The sequence below is a fragment of the Barbus barbus genome, assembly GCF_936440315.1.
Source record: "Barbus barbus genome assembly, chromosome: 37".
Taxonomy (NCBI): domain Eukaryota; kingdom Metazoa; phylum Chordata; class Actinopteri; order Cypriniformes; family Cyprinidae; genus Barbus; species Barbus barbus.
In genome coordinates, this window is record NC_136715.1 from 10,156,179 (window position 1) to 10,171,503 (window position 15,325).

Genomic DNA, 15,325 nt, shown 5'->3' on the forward strand with positions numbered 1-15,325 from the left:
ACATTAAGGTAAGAAAATGACAGAATTTATATTTTTGGATGAACCATCTCTTTAAAGTACCTGAAGCGTGGGCAGGAGGGTGCCCAAGTGAGAAAGCTGTTCCTTTAGTGCCTTCTCCTTCTCTTCATGTTGACTGTCAGAAATTTAATAAATGATAATATTAAAAAAAAATCATTTGAGGTCCCTCTGGGCCAATGTATACACAACACAAACTTTTCCACACAAAAAGGACTGCATATTTCCCAAAATCATTTCTTATTTTAGCATTTTGTCCTTTGTTTGCTCTTGCATGACCCTGATATAAAAACACACGTACACGCTGAGTCCTAGATTGCAGCCTGACATAAATAGCTTAATTCCTAGAAGACATCAAGCCAGCTTCCAGGCAATGATGGGAAGGGGACGGAGAAAAAAAATCTCAAATAACAAATAACAGGACTCATGAAAGCAACCCAAGCAACTGCTGTTCCAACACAGACCATCACACCACAACTCTGTGCTCTGCCAAAGCCATGTGGGTAAACTGTCACGCATAGACAATTTAGACTTACTGGATTTGTTTGGACAATATTGATCTTTCAGCTGCCTTTAACAGGGTCCCTTTCCTCTCTGCAAGTTTTTCCTTGGGGCAAAAAGAATGGATTTTACTTTTGGACTATTTTTATCCTCAACATGCAATTTTCAATGATGCTTTGAGCACATATTTAGCCTGTTTAAAGCAAATTACATTATCCTTAAATGATATGGTTTGGACGACACAAGATCTATGTCAAAGAATTCTTCATCTCTCACAGTAGCCCATTATTCTGGTCTGTGGTCTCAGTGTGCCCCCTCTTGGAGTGTCACCTCACCTGCATACTGTTGAACAGAGTACAGATAGCACTTTCCTCCTTCTCTGCACTTGTCTGCACTTCACCCAGCATGGCCTTCAGCAATATGATGGCCTCCCGCGCTGACGTCTGTAGCTCCATCACTGCCTACAGGGCAAAAGAGGTTAGTACAACATGCAGGGGCGTCGCTGAGAATTCTGGGCCTGTGCACTGACTTAGCTATGGGGCCCCCCGCGATCGCAAAATCACGTTCAGTGGATCTGTTCCACTATTACCCCCTGTTCGACACCCCTGACAAGATGTATCCACTTGTCGGCCCTCCACAGTGATGCTGTACTCTTTGACCCAGATGTTGGTCCAGCAGCTTCTAGAACGTTTAACAGTTCACCTAAACAATTTCAGCTGTGTTTAAAAAAATGACTTGCATTATTTTCTTCAAAATATACATACACTCCCAGTCAAAAGTTTTTGAACAGTAAGATTTGTAATGATTTTAAAGAATTATCTTCTGCTCACCAAGCCTGCATTTATTTGATCCAAAATAAAGCAAAAGCCTAATATTGTGAAATATTTTTACTATTTCAAATAATTGCTTTCTTTTTTAATATATTTTAAAATGTAATTTATTCCTGTGATCAAAGCTGAATTTTCAGAATCATTCCTCCAGTCTTCAGCGTCGCATGATCCTTCAGAAATCATTCTAATATGCTGATTTGCTGTTCAAAAAACATTTATTATTATTATTATCAATGTTTAAAACAATTGAGTAAATTGTTTCTGGATTCTTTGATGAATAGAAAGATGTAAAGATCAGCATTTATCGGAAATAAAAAGCTTTTGTAACATTACTACACCATTCAAAAGCTTGGAGTCAGCATAATGTTTTTTAGTTTTTTCTTTATGGGGGGGTAATTAAGAAATTATTATTTTTATTTTATAAGGATGCTTTAAATTGATCAAATGTGATGATAAAGACGTTTATAATGTTACAAAAGATTATTATTTCAGATAAATGCTGTTCTTCTGAACTTTCTATTCATCAAGTTCATTATTAATAATAATAAATGTTTTTTTGAGCAGCAAATCAAAATATTAAAATGATTTCTGAAGGATCATGTGACTGGAGTAATGATGCTAAAAATTCAGTTTTGAAATCACAGGAATAAATTACAATTTAAAATATATTCAAATAGACAATAGTTATTTTAAATAGTAAAAACATTTCAAAATTGTACTGTTTTTGCTGTAAATGCCGGCTTGGTGAGCAGAAGAGAATTCTTTAAAACACTTTAAGAATCTTACTGTTCAAAAACTTTTGACAGGTAGTGTACATTCTGAAAAAGAGTATCTTATACTGACCAAGGCTACATGTATTTGTTCAAAAAAAAAAAAGCAATATTGAGATATTATTATTACAGTTTAAAATAATTTAATATATTTTAAAATGTAATTTATTCCTGTGATGGCAAAGCTGAATTTTCAAAAGCCATTGCTCCAGTCATCAATGTCACACAATCCTTCAGAAATAATTCTAATATGATGAGTTGATGCTCAAGAAACATTTCTTTTTATTAACAAGATCAAAAACAAGTTGAGCCACTTAATGTTTTTGTGAAAATCACAATTCATATTTTTTAATGAATATAAAAATTCAAATGAACAGCAGTTATTTTAAATATCTTTTGAAATATTATGAATTACTTTACTGTCACCTTTGATCAATTTGATACATCCCTGCTGAATAAAAGTATCAATTTCTTCTAAAAAATATATTTTTGACCCAATATACCTTTCTGACCCTTGGTGTACAGTAATATTAATCATGAATGTAATATTCACTGTATAGACTGGAGTGTACATTCTATAATGTAAGGAGTAAAAACCATATGGCATATACACATTTCAGTTCATAATTTAAAGATTATAAGATGATTTTGCCATTTCTGGAACTATCCCTACTTACTTTTTTACTTACTTTACTTACCAGAACAACTTGATCCAGTATTTCACATCCCTGCCGTATGCAGTCTCAATGTCAATGCACTGGGTGCGATTCTCACTATATCATGAAGTTAAATATTCATTATATTCATTTCATTTATATTTTGTTCTTTTATAATTCAAATTGCAAAAGTCTTACATTTGCATGTCTCTGAAACACTTGATGCACAGCATGGACTTTTTCTCGGTCAAAAACATGATGTAAAGCCCTTCATGGAGGCTGTAAAAATGCAAATCATCAGATGAACAATTTATTTTGACTTTACACTGAATGAGAATAATTATGGTAAAGAAATTATAATGATAAACCAACAATTATTTTCTGGTTAACTGCCGGTAAATAAATTATAGATCAATCAAATCCATCAAAATTATCGATATTAAAATTCTGTACCATTGTGTCTGAGCAAACTAACTAAATTTATTCAGTAGCCATCATAGCTTTATAATAGACAGTATGAAAAATGGATATTCATTTTGAGATCTGCTAAATACTACACTTAACATTACTAACGTTATTTCACAAAAAAAAAATGCTAATTTGCTGAAATTTTTTCTGTGTAGGTGAGTATTTTAGCTTGAAGTTAAAAAAAGTGCCTTAATGATTAATTTGTTTATTACAAACACACAGCATTTTGCTTTACAAGACATTGATGGACTGAAGTCCTGTGGATTACTTGTGGATTATTGTGATGTTTTTATCAGCTGTTTGGACTCTCATTCTGATGGCACCCATTCACTGTAATTTCTCCAAATCTGTTCTGATGAAGAAACAAGCTCATTTACATTTTAGATTGCATGAGGGTGTGAAAATTTTCATCACTTTTTCAAAATTTCCATTTTTGGGTGAACTATTCTTTTAAATCTTAAACCTTTAAGTGAGAGTTAGATGGCAAAAATAAGGAAGGATGGTGGAATAAATTCGCAGCACTTGCTGTGGCCCTCTTTGGTGCATTTGGCCAGGGACACAATATCATGCTGGGAAAACATCCTGGCTTTGACAGTTAGCACACTGTATTAAACTGTCTGTCGAATTGTCCACCAGGAACTTGAGCAAACGGTCCTCTGGGGGAAGTGCATTTGTCCCCGTCACGACTGAGGGGTATCTGCAAAGAAACATATAAATCCCTTTTTGTTTACACGTTTGAATATCTACTAGGCACCTATAATATATTTTTTACTTAATTTTAGTAATTTAACCATTTAATTCATCTTAAAAATTAACATATCAGCTCAGCTAAGTAATTGTGCAATAAATAAATAAATTCTACATTTTATACACACAGTATATTATTCAGAAATTGCTTAGAAATTGAATACTCTTAAAAGTAAAGGTGCTTCATGATGCCATTTAGAAGAACCCAGTGCTTAATTTGTAAGTGAAGCATTGCCAGAATCAGCAAATCGGCAGTTAAAAGGTGCTGTGACCGAGACTGACAATACAACTTCAGTTTTCCCGGAACATTAAATGACGTCACTAAACGCAGAGCATCGTTCACAGGTTTCTGCATGGACCTAACTATACAGCCTAGGTTTTCAAACCCTGGGTCAAAGGATGATTTAAGGAAAATATATGTAAGTTACATTAAAAATAACAACATTTGTTTCCATTAAAATAAAATACAATCATAATCTATATAGAAAAGGTATAAATATGCGAAATATCTGACACAGGCTAATTAACAGATATAAAACAGATGTGAGACGCAGAGATCTCCAAACCGAGAACCGAGCTAACAGAATGCACATCCTGTTTGTTTGCTATAATTACAAAAACACAAATGTTCTTTTTATTGTGTGAGTGTGCAAAAATAAAAGTAAACACTTTGCGGGTTGTGTTACTCTTATCTGTGCGACCAAAAATGGAGCTATTTAATGTGTCAGCTGTTTGATCACGCTGGCGCCTCACGCACACACACACACACACACACACCACATATTCTAGCAATTCAAACTTGCCATCGCAGTCTGTTCATTATCAAAATAAAATACAGTCAGCCAAACATATAAATTTAAAGAGTCTGTAGTATAGCCGATCTACAGCTGCTGTTATGTCAAGTGTATTTTTGTGCATCTGACATAGCCTACATTCTATGAAGCCTAGTCTACATTATAAATAATCTTCTTAAATCTGGTAAACCACCAGATTCTTCTGTCAACCCTATTGGCAAAGGGCACAAGAACCACACTCCAGTGGTTTGAGTCTTACCTATTAGATAGGTATTTCAAGGTAACTTGGAGAGGTGAGGTGTCTAAGTCGCAGCATCTAACTACTGGGATGCCTCAGGGCTCAGTTCTTGGACCACTTCTCTTCTCTGTCTACATGGCATCGCTAGGTTCTGTCATTCAGAAACATATATTTCATATCACTGCTATGCTGATGACACTCACTCTAACTCTCATTCCATCCTGATGATCCGACGATAGCTGCTCTCATCTCAGCTGGTCTAACAGACATTTCTTGCTGGATGAAAGACCATCACCTTCAACTCAACCTTGCCAATCACAGTTGTCAATTGTCATCACAGTTTCACCTTCCAGTTAGGCACATCAACCATAACTCCTTCAAAAACAGCCAAAAATCTTGGAATTATGATTGATGATCAGCTATCTTTCTCAGACCACATTGCTAAAACTGCCCGGTCCTGCAGATTTGCTTTATTTAACATCAAGAAGATCAGGCCCTTTCTTTCGGAAAATGCTTCACAACTTCTTGTTCAGGCTCTTGTTCTGTCCAGGCTGGACTATTGAGGTGCTCTCTTGGCAGGTCTTCCAGCCAGTTCTATCAAACCTTTACAATTAATCCAGAACGTGGCAGCAAGATTAATCTTTAATCAGCCGAAAAGAATGCACGTCACACCTCTGTTTATCAATTTGCACTGGCTAACAATAGCTGCTCATATAAAATTAATGTTTGCCTACAAAACCACCACTGGCTCTGCACCCCTTTACCTAAATTCATTACTTCAAACTTATGTACCCTCTAGAAGCTTGCGTTCTGCAACTGAACGTCGCTTTATTGGGCCATTATCATCATATACTGTGCATTTGCTCAAGCAGACAAGAAAGAGGACTCAGACATACTATTTATGTTTAGTTAAACTGCATTCTCTTTATAGCAGGTAAATTTGCAGGTGAACATAAAATATGTTACATACCACTACTGGTGAATGAGCCAGTGTAATGCAAATATGTCTGAAGGGTCTGATATAAGATGCCGCATGACCGATACTGTATGAAGTGTTGTTGGTTTACATCACATGAAAACAATGTTTGGGATACAATGATCAAAACTTCGTGATATAGGCCTAGATGAAGTGATATTGATATAGTTATTGTATATGTTTAATATTCATCCAAATTATGGTGAAAACCAAAACATTTGAGAGTTAAAATAACATTTGTGTGTTCAAAAAGGTAAAGAAATGCTTATATTACTTTACTGGCCAGCGGAGCTAACAACCCCGTGACGTCACACGCGGTACTGCAAGATGGTGGTGCCCTAGCTCCAAAAGCTATAATAAAATATCCTTTTTTTCTTTAAAATGGTTACATTAATCGTGTTTGTTATGTATTTTTTAAATTAAAGTGGAAATCAGTTTACTAAATAGTGTAAACTTGACTGAATGCTTCACTTCCACTTTAATGCCGGATCTTTAAAAACCAAATCTAAATCCAAATCTGACATTTTCCGGAACAGGATCCGGCTCAAATTAAGCACTGGAAGAACCTTTTTTGCCTAAATGGCTCCATAGAGAACCTTTAACAGCTGAAGAGCCTTTCTGTTTCACGAAAGGTTCTTTGTGGTGAAAGAAGGTTCTTCAGATTATAAAAAGGTAAGAAAGAGATGGTTCTTTAAAGAATCTTTGACTGAATGGTTCTTTGTGGATCCAAAAACGGTTCTTCTATGGCATCGCTGTGAAGAACCTTTTAAGCACCTTTATTTTTACACTTGCACTTGTCTGCACTTCACCCAGCATGGCCTTCAGCAATATGATGGCCTCCCGCGCTGACGTCTGTAGCTCCATCACTGCCTACAGGGCAAAAGAGGTTAGTACAACATGTAGGGGCGTCGCTGAGAATTCTGGGCCTGTGTGCACTGACTTAGCTATGGGGCCCCCGCGATCGTAAAATCACGTTCAGTGGATCTGTTCCACTATTACCCCCTGTCTGACACCCCTGACAAGATGTATCCACTTGTCGGCCCTCCACAGTGATGCTGTACTCTTTGACCCAGATGTTGGTCCAGCAGCTTCTAGAACGTTTAACAGTTCACCTAAAGAATTCCAGCTGTGTTTAAAAAATGACATGCATTATTTTCTTCAAAATATACATACACTCCCAGTCAAAAGTTTTTGAACAGTAAGATTTGTAATGATTTTAAAGAATTATCTTCTGCTCACCAAGCCTGCATTTATTTGATCCAAAATAAAGCAAAAGCCTAATATTGTGAAATATTTTTACTATTTCAAATAATTGCTTTCTTTTTTAATATATTTTAAAATGTAATTTATTCTTGGACCACTTCTCTTCTCTGTCTACATGGCATCGCTAGGTTCTGTCATTCAGAAACATATATTTCATATCACTGCTATGCTGATGACACTCACTCTAACTCTCATTCCATCCTGATGATCCGACGATAGCTGCTCTCATCTCAGCTGGTCCAACAGACATTTCTTGCTGGATGAAAGACCATCACCTTCAACTCAACCTTGCCAAGACAGCACTGCTTGTGGTTCCTTCAAACCCATCATTTCATCACAGTTTCACCTTCCAGTTAGGCACATCAACCATAACTCCTTCAAACACAGCCAAAAATCTTGGAATTATGATTGATGATCAGCTATCTTTCTCAGACCACATTGCTAAAACTGCCCGGTCCTGCAGATTTGCTTTATTTAACATCAAGAACATCAGGCCCTTTCTTTCGGAAAATGCTTCACAACTTCTTGTTCAGGCTCTTGTTCTGTCCAGGCTGGACTATTGCAGTGCTCTCTTGGCAGGTCTTCCAGCCAGTTCTATCAAACCTTTACAATTAATCCAGAACGTGGCAGCAAGATTAATCTTTAATCAGCCGAAAAGAATGCACGTCACACCTCTGTTTATCAATTTGCACTGGCTAACAATAGCTGCTCATATAAAATTAATGTTTGCCTACAAAACCACCACTGGCTCTGCACCCCTTTACCTAAATTCATTACTTCAAACTTATGTACCCTCTAGAAGCTTGCGTTCTGCAACTGAACGTCGCTTTATTGGGCCATTATCATCATATACTGTGCATTTGCTCAAGCAGACAAGAAAGAGGACTCAGACATACTATTTATGTTTAGTTAAACTGCATTCTCTTTATAGCAGGTAAATTTGCAGGTGAACATAAAATATGTTACATACCACTACTGGTGAATGAGCCAGTGTAATGCAAATATGTCTGAAGGGTCTGATATAAGATGCCGCATGACCGATACTGTATGAAGTGTTGTTGGTTTACATCACATGAAAACAATGTTTGGGATACAATGATCAAAACTTCGTGATATAGGCCTAGATGAAGTGATATTGATATAGTTATTGTATATGTTTAATATTCATCCAAATTATGGTGAAAACCAAAACATTTGAGAGTTAAAATAACATTTGTGTGTTCAAAAAGGTAAAGAAATGCTTATATTACTTTACTGGCCAGCGGAGCTAACAACCCCGTGACGTCACACGCGGTACTGCAATATGGTGGTGCCCTAGCTCCAAAAGCTATAATAAAATATCCTTTTTTTCTTTAAAATGGTTACATTAATCGTGTTTGTTATGTATTTTTTAAATTAAAGTGGAAATCAGTTTACTAAATAGTGTAAACTTGACTGAATGCTTCACTTCCACTTTAATGCCGGATCTTTAAAAACCAAATCTAAATCCAAATCTGACATTTTCCGGAACAGGATCCGGCTCAAATTAAGCACTGGAAGAACCTTTTTTGCCTAAATGGCTCCATAGAGAACCTTTAACAGCTGAAGAGCCTTTCTGTTTCACGAAAGGTTCTTTGTGGTGAAAGAAGGTTCTTCAGATTATAAAAAGGTAAGGAAGAGATGGTTCTTTAAAGAACCTTTGACTGAAAGGTTCTTTGTGGATCCAAAAACAGTTCTTCTATGGCATCGCTGTGAAGAACCTTTTAAGCACCTTTATTTTTATGAGTGTAGTCCGTTACTGATTCCAAATTACATGACAAAAATTGTAGTTAGTAATGTATTCCATTGCATTACACATTTTAGGTAGGCCTAATGTAATCAGACTACTTTTAGATGATCATTTATCACATTGATTTAAATAGGATAATCTCATACCATATTGATATAAAATACAAAGGGAGAATATAAAGAGAAAATACAAAGAGTAAGAAAATATATTCCATTCATTGTAATTAATAACATGAAGTGCATTAAACATTACGTTACTTCAAGGTTTCTCAAACTGGGGTTTGTAAATGAACTGCAGGGTTTCATGAGTTTAATGTAAAGCTAATAATGAATTAAATAATAAAAATGGAAAATTAAAACAAGTCATTTTAGAATAATATCAATCAAAATAAAACACTTAAATATAAGATATATAATTTGTTTACCTGCATGTCATGTGACCATTAACCAGAGAACCATGAACATGCAAATGTGATGCTTAAATATTTATTTTTAAATCTCAAGGTACAGTAGCTACTTCAGGTAGGCTAAACATATAGGTGAAAGTTGTTCCGATGACTAAAAAGTTTGCAGATGCCTGCATTACATGTAAATAAGAAATTACGTGAATTTTAAAATTGTGCAATCTTTGTGTGAATGTTCACAAAACTGGAAGATTTTCTGTATATAAGATTTTGGCTATATTTTAAAAAGGAATATTTAAAACACGAAAAATAGGAATTAGGGAGAAAGAATGAATTATGAATAATTTACTGCTATTGTGTGAAGATGTAATCTAATAAAAAAAATTAACTGTAGTCTGATTACAAGTAGGCTATTTGAAAATGTAATTTAATCTAATTACAAGTACTTTTGATTTTTGTAATCTGATTACATAATCCAGATTACATGTAATCAATTACTACTCAGCTCTGTGTATATATATATACATACAATAGGGTCTAAATGACATGGTCACAAATTTGTTGGCATACCTAGAAATAGTCCAGAATCTTTTGTTATTTAATAACCTTTCTTTGTAATACATAAAATTGTAAAACATTTTAGGGTAAAAAGAAAACAAATGTATTCAGTGTGTTCTCAGACTTTTGGTCTCCACTGTATGACACACTGACACAAAAATGTACATCATCCCTCTCCATCAATCCACTAATTTATCTTGTTTTCATTATAATCATCTTTTCTTTGCCAGTAACAGCATCAAAGTGGTGAATTCCTAGATTACACTGCATGAGGGAGTGTGTGGTGCTGCAAAGTACAAAAGCTTCATTATTTGCAACTCTGAGGCAAAGCCAGATCCCACACTCACACTAAACTGAGAAAGATTACACCGCCACACTCACATACAAACAAACAGCCTACAGTATAACAGGATCTAAACAATAAAAAAGTTCCTTATTTTGGAAAAGTACACTGCAGCATTTCTATTGTGTTAGGATGTGGTAATAGACTGCAGTGCTGAATGAAGCACTGCTTTTACCCACTGAACCACACACTGCTGGCACCATTACACTGGTCTTGTAAAGCCAGGCTACTTAGATGACACAAATGCAAGTTTGCAGTGGGCAACAATGGATAAATATAGCAGGGAGAAGTTAGAGCTAGAGTTACAACAAGCTACATATTGTTTTTTGTTTAGTAGTTGGATAGGCAGACGTTAATGAGACCTGTATAGTGGGAAACCATCCAGACTTACTTACTTAGTTGTCAACAAATATATTTTTCTTAGCTGATGCAGATCTCTAAAGAACAGAATGCAAGATAGCTAAATACACTCAGTAATATTTAACTAAATTAATATTGGTACTCAAAAAGGACAATATTAAGCAAGAATATTATTAAACATATTAAGCAGCACAACTGCCATAAACATTAATATTAATAAAAATGACTTCTTTAGCATCAAATCAGCAATTTAGATAGATTCTGATGGATCATGTGACAGTAATACCTGCTGAAAATTCAGCTTTGCATCACAGAAATAAATTACATTTGGAAATAAGTAATATACAGGTATATACAGTTTACAGGTGTATATATATATAAGTAACCTGTTTAAAGTTTTGATGTTTGATAAAATAAAAATAGCTTTGTTGAGCAAAGCTCAAACAAAACATTACATAGTCTTACCGATCAAAACGTTTCATATAATTTAATGAGAACAACTAAGATGAATAAAAATTTAAATAAATCCTCAATTAACACAATATTTACTCGAGGTTCAACCAACTGACTGTTTGTTGATTTTGGAAATATTATTTCGATAATCAGATAATAAATATTATCTGATTAATTTCCCTGGTCGATATATCATCTATCACTAATTCGCTTCACCATAGTCTCCTGATTTTCTCTGTAAATTGTAAAGAAGCACATAAAAATAGCAGATCTCTGAGTCACTTCTAAACAAGATGAAATAGGTCAGCACCAGATGGTGTGTAATTGCTATAAGCTGCGGGATCAATGCACTATACACCTTTGCCAAGATGCTTGTTTTTATCAAATGACAATGCTGTGATGTGATCGGAGAGCCCATGTGAAGTGCTTGTTATGGGGCTAAAATCAGAACACTGTGGACATTCTGCAGCTGTCCTAATAATACCAACTGCCCTGTGCTGCTCTTAACAGATCTGCTAGCTGCATGTTGTATGCATTTCTGCTTTAATTTAAGCCTCCTTGTTGGCATTGATCATGGAACATTTCCATTGCACATAACGTTCTATAAAGTGGGGAGAAATTTCTAAGAACTGTTAAGAGAAAGTTTCTTTGGGGAACCCAAAATGGAGCTTCTATTATCACTTCTAAAACGCTCCTTTGGAATCTTTGTTTTTAAGAGTGAAGACCAGGAAACAAATCAAACAATGAGAAGAACATATGTTTGTCATCAAAACCTTGGACAACTCTTCAAAACAGAAGACTTGACAGTTATGTATACAAAACTGTAATGGGTGGGTTGTACAAAGAAAGATTACAGGAGTTCAGGTTTGGCATAAGACACATTTTGGAATTAACCCAACATCAGGCTTGAAGAAAACTAGAATACAGTGCACAGCATAAATGAGTAAACCGCCTCTGAATAAATATAAAAGATGTATTTTCTTAACGATTACTAATATAATTAATGGAAAGATGGCAAAATTGAAATGTATTAAACATGCTTAATAAAAAAAAAATATATATATATGCCAATATTTTCTGTAAGATAAGTAAATTAGCCAATTTTGTTTAAATGAAGGATTGCAGAAATGAGTTTAATTCAGAAAATATTATAAGTATAATATTATAGTACTTAGAATATTATAAAATAACACAACATTACATAAAATTAGAATATTACAAAAATACACTCATTCATCCCTATATAAAAGCTTTACTACCACTGAACGTCACTGTGGGTACCAAGCACTTCTCACTGTACTCCTCCTCTAGCAACACCAGAACATCTTGGCTGCTTTTGGATCCTAAATGATTGACTTGGTCTCTTGAGACCAGAGTATGGATTCCCAGAAGTCTCTGTTTTGTAAATATGGGCCTTGGAAGAGGTTAAATGAGTTTATTTGGCTTTGGCTACAGAAGGTAATTCTAGTGGTGACAACAACCATACATGTCACTTCTGCAGGCTGCGTCATACTCTGTGAGATAAAGTGACACTCTTTTCGTAGCTTTCCAAGCTCCGAGACACTCGCATGTTATTTCTCCTGCTCTTTTTCTAGCAAAAAAATCACTCATCACTAAATAAAAAATTAAAGTGAAAACCTGATTATTTCAGGAGCCTTGTCACAAGTCCATTGTTTTTGAATGTCGGTGCTTCTTCTGCTATATCTTCACACTTAAAAAAATAATTTGGTATTTCTCCTGTACCATTGTCCTCTTTTATGTTAAGAAATAAATCACCTGGCACTTCTCTCCAAAGTGGTTCGACAGCTGCCAGAATTAAGTCCAAGTATGATTCAGTGGGCTATATAACACTTTTAATTGTCAGGAAATTACTTGTCTTTAACAGTTTTGGTTCAACTTACCTGTCGATCCAAAATAGCCTTAAACCTATATATATATATATATTTAGTAACTTTCAGGAGGGTGTACTCATTTTTGTAACACAGCATTTTATCACTTTGATAAAAAAATCTTATTTTGCTGAATAATTTTGACATTCTTCTTTGGTAATTGATCAAGCAGGCTTGTTGGAACAGTATATCTCAAAAGAACCCTAACATGTCATATAAGTAAAGAGTAATTGCTGAATTTGTTAAGATTTAGAGGGGGTGTACTCATTTATGCCTTGCACTGTAAATGGAGAACCAAATGTAACCATTATGGAGGAACTTGGCTTCAGTCAGCTGTGGCTGGTTGATTGAATGCCTCTATCTTCATTTCCATTTATTCACCTCAAAATCCTTGAGGTAAAGGTTCCTGTAATGTACTAAGATCTCAATAAAGCTATTGGGAGTTTTTTTTAAATCCTTATTTAACTTTAAGTAGCATTTAAAAATGTTTTTAGTAACTTTTTATAACAACAAATATTCACATGGAGCAACTGTGTTGCGTTAATTGGTAAAGCATAATACATGCACACTGTTCCTATTTGATTTTTGTACTTACCCACAGAGGGGGCAATTGAGGCGATTTTTATTGGCCTTGCCATGCAGACAACTGGCACAGAAGATGTGGGGGCAGTCCAGAAGACATGGTTGGTGGTATTGCTCATGACACAGGTGACAGACGAGGGGATGGAGGCTGGCATAGTCTGGATCAAACAGCTCATCATAAGAGAAGATAATTCCTCCTGCCATCTGGAAAAAACAGCAAATAAAATAAAAATATTAAATAAATTAAATAAATATATGGATAAAAGTGACAATGTGTGTGCGCACACACACACACACACACACAGAAGATAAGATGTCCCTTCTGTTTTTATCCATATTCTCTTTCTCTCTCTGACTCTCTCTCTCTCTATATCTGTTTTTATCCAGAATTAATGTGCATCCCAGCTGACAAAAATATGTTTTATATATGTTCTATTAAGTTATGGAACACACGTTCTATTATTTAAAAATGTCCAGTTTTTAAAATGTTTAAAAACATTTTTTTGTTAGGGTTAAGTCAATTTTATCATTTTATCATTATGGAAATGCTACCTGAAACCTATGAACAACCATTCTATTAATGTATGTTCATAACTTTATGAGAATGTTAGCCAAAGTTCTGAGAACATTTCCTGTTAGCTGGGATATTATAGGCTAATCATAAATAAATAGGCTGATTATTTTCTGAGACCAAAAAAAAAAGAAGATTGTTAATTATTATAGGTACAGTATTAGCTATTATAACACGAGAAGTACTTATTTTCCTGTTAAGTTTTTTCAAAATGGATAAGAGGCAAATACTGACAAATAAAAACACATCATTAAAATGAATTAATTTATCATTTCTCATTAATTTATCATTAATATATCATGCAATGCTTGCATGATATATAACAAGTGCAAGAAAGCTAAGTCTGACCAGATATAGATCTCTGCACAACATCTTATGATCTTAAATTTCATGTAGTGCACATGTTGAATGTTTACTTTTGACAGGCTAGTGCTTTGACATAAACTGTGTGCTTTGTACATTTATTGATTGATAGATAAATAAATAGTTATATGATATTATCCATGCAAATCTGTCTTTTGCATTATTTTACTTGAACATTTTGCTTTTATAGAGACAAAACAGTTCACTAACACTATGCAATTTCCCAAAAAAGCACCTTACCTTATCCAAAACAGTGGCACTATCCGATATTAGTTCACATACTCGTTATTCCAAACATACTGCAATGTTAATAGTGGTATTAGGGAATTCATAATGTGGCCATGCAGCAGGACTCTGTATTAGGTCTCCCTGAGTGGCTTAAGTGCATGTGAAGACAGTTCTCACTTCATCTCTACAAGCAAAGCACAGTAGTCGACACAGTAAATTTGGCTTGTGTGAGGAGGGGCCAGTGGGTTAACACTATATAGTCTTGACCACTATCTACAGCTGGAATGACAGTAATGCTGGGACTCTTCAACAGGAGCCTGATGCCAAACAGCTGACTGTGATGGAGGGGAGGGGAGCTGGTTACAAAGGGAGAATGAGGGGGTTGCCAAAGGTAAAGCTGAAGAACCAGATCTTGTGCACCCTGGTAAGAGGCCAGCAAAAATAATTATACTCTATAATATACATATATATATATATATATATATATATATATATATATATATATATATATATATATATATGTATATATATATATTCACAAAAATATAT

The 15,325-nt window shown here is 34.7% G+C and overlaps 1 pseudogene across 1 annotated transcript in view; it reads right to left on the minus strand.

The window, feature by feature from the left end:
* Positions 1 to 13,818, minus strand: part of LOC306856614 (RING finger protein 207-like) — a 32,650-nt pseudogene extending 18,832 nt beyond the window's left edge. The window contains exons 1-7 of the transcript in view: positions 13,628 to 13,818; positions 3,763 to 3,937; positions 2,971 to 3,051; positions 2,815 to 2,889; positions 852 to 977; positions 552 to 622; positions 61 to 133 (exon numbers count right to left, since the gene is read on the minus strand). The product of the transcript in view is annotated as an RING finger protein 207-like (transcript). The remainder of the gene's footprint in view (positions 1 to 60; positions 134 to 551; positions 623 to 851; positions 978 to 2,814; positions 2,890 to 2,970; positions 3,052 to 3,762; positions 3,938 to 13,627) is intronic.
* Between the last annotated feature and the right edge of the window lie 1,507 nt (positions 13,819 to 15,325).